The sequence below is a fragment of the Babylonia areolata genome, chromosome 6, assembly GCF_041734735.1.
Source record: "Babylonia areolata isolate BAREFJ2019XMU chromosome 6, ASM4173473v1, whole genome shotgun sequence".
Taxonomy (NCBI): Eukaryota; Metazoa; Mollusca; class Gastropoda; order Neogastropoda; family Buccinidae; genus Babylonia; species Babylonia areolata.
The window spans coordinates 49,148,722-49,156,221 of record NC_134881.1 but is presented as its reverse complement, the minus strand read 5'-3'; the positions used below and the strand labels follow the sequence as shown (position 1 = coordinate 49,156,221).

General features: G+C 45.7%; 1 protein-coding gene across 1 annotated transcript in view; it reads left to right on the top strand.

The window, feature by feature from the left end:
- Positions 1–7,500, top strand: part of LOC143283115 (uncharacterized) — a 551,198-nt gene that overhangs the window by 437,289 nt on the left and 106,409 nt on the right. The gene's annotated exons all lie outside the window — the stretch shown is intronic.

Here is a 7,500-nt window from a genome sequence, read left to right as displayed (position 1 = left end):
AATTCCTAAAGATTCAGGCATCACACTTATTCCCTGACAATTTTCCTCAAAAGCACATTCACTGTATTTGGTCACACTCACATACTTTGCATAATTAATGAAACAGGTACAGGTACAGTCATTAAAATGTGAACTTCCAGGCATTGGCTCTAAATCAGTATCATTGCTTAAGTTATATTTTGTCACTGTTCAAGTGTTTCTGAATGTTTGCTCTGCTGTTGTTGTTGTTTTGTTGTTGTTGTTGTTGTTGTTTTTTGGGTTTTTTTGGTGTTTTTTTGTGGTTTTTGTTGGGTTTTTTTGTTTTGTTTTGTTTTTTCTCTTTTCCAGTCTTTGATATTTTCTAATTCATTTTCACCCATTGCAAGAACAAACAAATGAACAAGAAATCTTACCTTTCACTCTTCTCAGCAACAAAGTGTTAACAAGATGGCTCCACTTCGAGCTCTCTTTGTAAATGGCCGCGAAGACAACATACTCCAGCTTACTTCATAGTCACGGTTCAGCCAGCGCATGTTCAAACAGCCAGGGGAGCGTGTCGATAGCCGGGAGCGTGTCGATACTCCCCCGTGTCAATACTCCCCCATGTCGATACTCCCCCGCGTCAATACTCCCCCATGTCGATACTCCCCCGCGTCAATACTTCCCCGTCTCAATACTCCCCCGTGTGTGTGTGTGTGTGTGTGTGTGTGTGGTTGTTGTTGCTGCTGCAGTTGTTGTCGTCGTCTTCTTCTTCAGTTTAGCGTCTTTTAACCATAAGTGTTATTTGACAAACATAGAGGAAAAAGACAGCTACTGGTGAGGGAAAAGTAACTGTTCACGCAGTGTGTGTGTGTGTGTCACGGTGTGTGTGTGTGTGTGTGTGTGTGTGTGTGTGTGTGTGTGTTAGATAACTTATAACTGGTGAAATTTTGTGTAAAATATGAGATTACAATATAACATCCTTAGAACGAAATACTAATGATAACAGTAAGCGAACTTGACTAATCAACAATTAAAGATTTGAATCGGTATGAATAAGTACTGATAAGCAATATGTAACTTGATGTGGTTTGCAACATATAAATAAGGGAAAAGATATTAATTGATTTGTTTGATATATTTAAGGCATATGGTTTTGGGGGGTGGGGTTATACGTATTTGCATGGATTGTTCATGTTTTCGATTTTATTTATTGATTGTTTTCAAACACACACATGCACACACACACACACACACACACACACACACACACACACACACACACAGACAGAGAGAGAGAGAGAGAGAGAGAGAGAGAGAGAGAGCGTTTCACCGCTGTAAGATTTAGCACGGATAATTCATGTTATATAATTTGTAATACATATATGAAATAAAGAAGAAAATTAATCAGTTGTGTGTGTCGATTTCTGCCCCTTGCATTCTTTTTTATATTTTCGTTTCGTTTTCATTGATTATTTTCATACACGCGCGCGCGTATATATACACTGTTGGACTTCAATATGTTATCACCAACCCGTAAAGTTTACCCCCACACCCACCCCCCACCTCCCAACCTTCGGCCAAGCCGCCGCACTATGCTTTGATTCCGCTGCCTGAAACTAACTTCCAAACTTTTATGGGCCACTGTTATGACCCTTTTATGGCGCCATCTTGGAGCGCCCCACCCCAGATGCAGATGTTTAGGGGCCAACGAGAAGACGTCACACATAAGACAAAGACCTACATTTGAGAACACACACACACACACGCACACACACACATACACATGCACACACACACACACACACACACACACACACACACGAACGCACACACAAACGCACACACAATCACACACACACATGGACCATCTGACGCACCCCCCTCCCACCGTCATACATACCCATCGCCAACATGCACACCCACCAACAACATACACACCCACGCACTTTCACATACATAATTCAAATGCACGCGCTAGCATACACAGACACACACACACCACACACACACAGAGGCACACAGACACAGACAGACACAAACACACATTGACACAGTGAGCACAACAGACACAAAAGTTTTACGACCCAGCCAAGTGGTGGAGATAACATGACGGCAAAGATAAAAGCACTAGTAGGTCGCGATCGCGTGCACACACACACACACACACACACACAGATAAACAGAAACGCGGACAGACAGACAGATAGACACACCCCCACACCCCCCACACACACGCGCGCGAGCGAGCGTGCACACACATGTATACACACATCCACACACGCGCGCGCGCGTACACGCACACGCATGTATACCTGCATGTGTAAATAAAAAGACCAAAACAACATAATTATGATATTCATAAGCCGAAACCGAAGGTACTTAATACAAATAGTTAAAAAAAAAAATATATATATATAATATATATATATATACACTGGTGTACTGAAGGATACATATGCTAGCTTCATCAGTGGATTGGTGACATTTCATTTGATTTGGCGACATTTCAGCGTTCACTTAGTAACCATTGGTTTGTCGTCTTTATTTCTTTCACTGACAGTTCATGACTTCAACCGTTTGCTTTGCTTTGTGGGGCACGTGGGGTTGGGAAGCTATTCCATGTATATGAATAGTAACTAAGCTCGAAAGCATGTCTATGTTCCCCCATGTCTGTATTCCCCCCGTTAGTCAGGTCAGGGGCATAGCCCTTGCTACTGGTACCATGTAACCCAGTACTACCTGTCGCATGTGAAGTCTCCCAACGACGGACTAGGCGGAGGAGGAAACGGAAGAGGATGACCAAAGGGCATGGGGAGCTCTTATCCTTGGCTGGAGAAAAAACCTGCACCTGCCGAGGCCGTTCTACACGCTGCACTATCTGCACCTGTGGGACTCTGAGCGAGAAAGTGGGGAAGGGACTGCACAACTCTTCACTAAAAAAAAAGTCACCTGTGCTGGTCAGGCAACCAGGCTAATGTCGGAACGAGCTAGTGGTAACGGGGACAGGCAGAGGATGCTGCTGGCAGTTCCTAGTCACGACTCTGCATGCAGGCGGCTGTGGGGTGATGGTCGTCCGCCGTAGACTGGGGCAGATGCGGCGCCCGTATCCTCCCACAGCGTCAGAGCAGCCCTTTTTAGGGACAGCACTGCTCTCCCCACACGGTGAAGGGGAGATAAAAGGATCCCTAAACAAAGCCTGCCTCGCCTAGTACCTAGTAGGAAACCGCACCTACTTGGACATCCAACACTAGCGGTCGAAAACAACAGAAGAAAAGAACCAGGAGTCATGCTCTGACTCTGGGTGCCTGGAATGTTCGCACCCTTTGGGACAGAGACGACAGACCAGAAAGGCGCACATAGAATGCTTGATCGCTGCCAGGTGGACATAGCAGCCCTGAGCGAAACCAGGTTTGCGGGTGAAACTCAGCTGGAGGAAGTTGGAGGGGGCTACACCTTCTACTGCATTGGGTAGCCAGAAGTCACCCCAAGAACCTCATGCGTGGGCTTTGCCATACAAACCAAACTTGCACGTGGGATAAACGATAGGCTGATGACCCTGCGTCTGAAGCTGTCTGAGGATCGCTTCGACACAGTCATCAGCTGCTATGCCCCGACGATGACCAACCCTGATGACATCAAAGAAGCTTTCTACGAGGAGTTCAGCCGTACCATTTCAGCGGTAGACAGAAAGGACAGGCTGGTCATCCCTGGGGATTTCAATGCCCGCGTCGGCGTGGACTTCTCCTCGTGGCCAAAAGTCCTAGGACAGCACGGCACTGGTAAGTGCAACTCCAACGGACTGCTTTTGCTCTCGCTCTGCGTGCAGCATGGGACTGACCATCACCAACACCCTCTTCCAACAAGCGGACAAGTACAAGAACACATGGATTCACCCCTGCTCCAAGCAGTGGCACATGCTGGACTATGTGATTGTCCGGCAGAGGGACAGAGGTGATGTTTCCAGTACACGCTGCATGAGAGGAGCAGTCTGCTGGTTGGACCATCGCATTGTACGCAGTAAGATGAACATCAGACTTGCACGCAAGCTCCAACCAGCCAGGCAGAAACCCCCTAGGAAGCTGAACATCCACCGCCTCCCCATCACCAAGGATGTGCTGCAGCAGCAAATCCAAGCAGCTCTCCAACAAATTCCTGCATCGACTGATGTAGAAGAAGTATGGAGCACCTTTAGAGATGCTGTGTACACAGCAGCAGCTGACACACTCAGCTTTGTACAGGGGAGCCACAAAGACTGGTTTGACGAGAACGACTCTGGAATCTCCAAGCTCCTGAATACATTGCATATACGGCATCAGGATCACATTTCCGATAATGACTGCCAGAGGAAGAATAACTTGTACTTGCAAACCAAGCAACTCGTACAGAAGAGGCTGCGTGAGAGGAAGAACACATGGTGGGAGAGAAAGTCCGAAGAGCTTCAGTCCGCTGCTGATGCTCGCGACACGAAGACCTTCCATGATGGTCTCCGAGCTGTGTATGGGCCGAGAGTCACAGGATCAACCCCTGTCCGAGCCTTGGACCAGACCACCCTCCTGACAGACAAGAAAGACATCCTTGCCCGCTGGGCAGAGAACTTCAACACCCTCCTCAACAGGGACTCGTCAGTATCTGACGAGGTAATTGCAGCCCTCCCACAGCTACCAGTCAATGACTCGCTAGCTGCCCCTTCCACCAAGGCTGAGACCCGGAAGGCCCTGAAGCTGACAATGTCAGGAAAAGCACCGGGAGTGGATGGAATCCAGGCCGACATCTACAAGTATGGACAGGTTCTCAACCTCCTGCAGGCGCTTTGGACTCACCATCAGCCTCAGCAAGACCGAGTCCATGTATCAACCAGCTAGCCCACAGAACGCCAGTGCCTTCCCCCCACCTGCAATCAAGATCGATGACACAGAGATCAAGTCAGTCGACAAGTTTTGCTACCTGGGCAGCACCCTATGCAGCAACGGAGCCCTTGATACAGAAGTGACGCTGCGCATCGCCAAGGCCAGCTCCGCCTTTGGCAGACTCAACAACAGGCTGTGGAACAATAAAGGCATTAGGCTCAGCACCAAAATCAAAACCTACAGAGCTGTTGTGCTGACCACCTTGTTGTACTGCTGTGAAACATGGACGACGTATTGCCGTCACATTCAACAACACAGTAAATACATTATTCGGTGAACACACACACACACACACACACACACACACACACACACACACACATTCACACTGTTTCGCCGCGATATGATATTCAGTATTGATGATGGTTTTAAAGTTAATCAGGGTCTCCAACCTCCAGGTCCTAGAGAAGAGTGACCTGCCCAGCATCGAAAGCCTGCTGATTCAGTGCCAGCTATGCTGGACAGGACACGTTCTCCGCATGACAGACAGCAGGATCCCGAAGATGCTACTGTATGGCCAGCTGAAGGAAGGCCACCGCAAACTTTGAAGACCCTGCAAGCACTTTAAGGACACCTTGAAGACAAACCTCAAAGCCTGTGACATAGACATCGCTTCCTGAGAAACTGATGCCCTTGACCGCTCTCGCTGGAGGATGCTGTGCTCTAGTGGCAACAAGAGAACGTTGGCCATTAAGGAGAAGCATGAGCAAAGGAAGCAGGGCTCAACTTCTGGAGACGTTTTCCCTTGCAACACCTGTGGGAAGTGCTGCGCATCCAGAATCGGCCTCTTCTCCCATATGAGGACACACACCGACAGATAATCCTGCCTGCCTACTCATCCGTCGGTCGGACAGGAGACTCCATCATCATCATCATTATGTTCTCCCAGGTCAGCGATGGTCAGTGGTCAGCAATAGTCATTGGTGGTAGACCTTCAAGTGACCATACCCCTCCGCCCCACGCACATACACACACATTACCCAGGCAGGAGGAGAGGTTCATAATGATTTCCCGAAAGTTTTATCAATTTACCATTCAAATATACTTGTCTGCCAAAAACGTATTACGGTATGAATATACCTGGGTATGATTAAAATAGACATATATTGTCGAGAAAGTGTGTCATCAACAAAAATGGTATGTTGTTATTAAAGAAGTGTCCTATTTGAATAAGATTAGGTTTGAAGAGCTTCATATTATATCACTCAGTCTTTTACAATCAAGAATGACCAGAGCTAAAATGTACCCTAGCGTTACAGGCGTTCTGTTATTGACCTATTTCTTACCAGTGGTATTTTTCTTTCCAGTTAGAACTTTTTCCATAAAGTCCTTGGTTTTCTTTGTAAATTATGACAAATTACACTGATTAACTTTAAAACCATCATCAATACTGAATATCATATCGCGGCGAAACAGTGTGAATGTGTGTGTGTGTGTGTGTGTGTGTGTGTGTGTGTGTGTGTGTTCACCGAATAATGTATTTACTGTGTGTCAGCGGGATGCACATAACGTTTTTGTCTGTGTATAAGTGTGTGTGTGTGGGCAGAGAGAGAGACAGAGAGACACAGAGAGAGAGAGATAGTGGCAGAGAGGGGGAGAGATAAAGAAACAGAAAATGAGAGGAGAGAGAGGGGGGGGGGAGGGAGAGAGATAAACTAACAGAGGGAAGAGAGAGAATGAGAGATACAGACAGAGAGAGAGAAAATGGCAGAGATGTGGAGACAGAGAGTGGCAGAGAGGGGGAGACAGAGAGAAACAGAGAGAGAGAGTGGCAGAGATGAGGAGACACAGAGAGAGAGAGAGAGAGAGAGAGAGTGGCAGAGATGAGGAGACAGAGAGAGAGAGAGAGAGAGAGTGGCAGAGATGAGGAGATTCAAGATTCAAGATGATTTATTCATATAGGCCAAGGCCCCTAATGAAGGGGTATATGAACAGACAGCAATAAAAAACAAAGAAAAACAAAAACATTTCACATAATACAACATACATAAAAAAAAAACCCAACTCGATGTAACATAAGTTCAAATGAAAAACTAGCCTAGCAACAAAACAGTGTTTTCATGACGTAATAGTTTCTCGGACTTTGAAAGCTTTATATAAATACAAAGCAAGGTTTCTAACAATTTCACAGGATGTTGGGGACATTAACAAGTTCAATTTAAACATATTTGGTTGTCTATAATATTTAGGCTTAATAAATGATTCTCGAATATTCCTCAAAGCTGGACAACAACGGACAAAGTGCATTTCATTTTCTATCGAATCTTTGCATAATGGACAAATCAGATCAGTGTCATTACATATTCTGTATTTATAATGATGAACCGCTAGCTCAGAAATACCTAGTCTGAATCTTGTTGTTATATATTTCAAATGTCTATCCATATTTAACATCAGGTAAGGTTTCAAGTCTGGGCCATTGCTGAAATTCCTATAAAAATCAAATCTTTCACTATTTTGAATATGATCAGACCATTTCTGCCATCTACAATCGATCAAACGTTGCCGAAAAGCACAAATAAATGACTGAATGCTGCCAACACCTTGGTTTAACCAAACAAAACCAAACCCATACTCAAATAAACAGTGACGTATTTTTGTTACCCAATTTACTTTGCCTCTAGTATCTAAA